Here is a 402-nt window from a genome sequence, read left to right on the forward strand (position 1 = left end):
AAATACCGAAGCGAATCTCAAGTTCCAAGAACATGGAAAAGTTTCAACTTGGGGTTTCCAACTGATGAGAAGGGGAAAAACAACTTCCTGGCCTGCTCTTGAACACCAACAGCATCTCATAGAAGTCAGCTGGCAACACTGTTCACAGTCGAGGGAGACAGGCATCCTATTCTAAAGCCTGTTAACGTTACCAGGCCTGGCGTTACCAGTCAAAGACACTGGTAACTAGCGTGACCGCTTAACAACACACGCAACCCCCCAAGGGTGTTGCGGATAGAGAGGAGGCGAAAAGGTCATCTTTTAGAAGAAAATGAATGCTGAATGCCTCTCATCCGTGTATGCTGGAAGCGGTATGGCTGGGTCTTTCCATCTTTCATTGGCAGAGTCCACAAATTGGGGGGG

Source organism: Gekko japonicus, unplaced genomic scaffold (assembly GCF_001447785.1).
Source record: "Gekko japonicus isolate JY-2015 unplaced genomic scaffold, Gekko_japonicus_V1.1 scaffold542, whole genome shotgun sequence".
NCBI lineage: Eukaryota > Metazoa > Chordata > Lepidosauria > Squamata > Gekkonidae > Gekko > Gekko japonicus.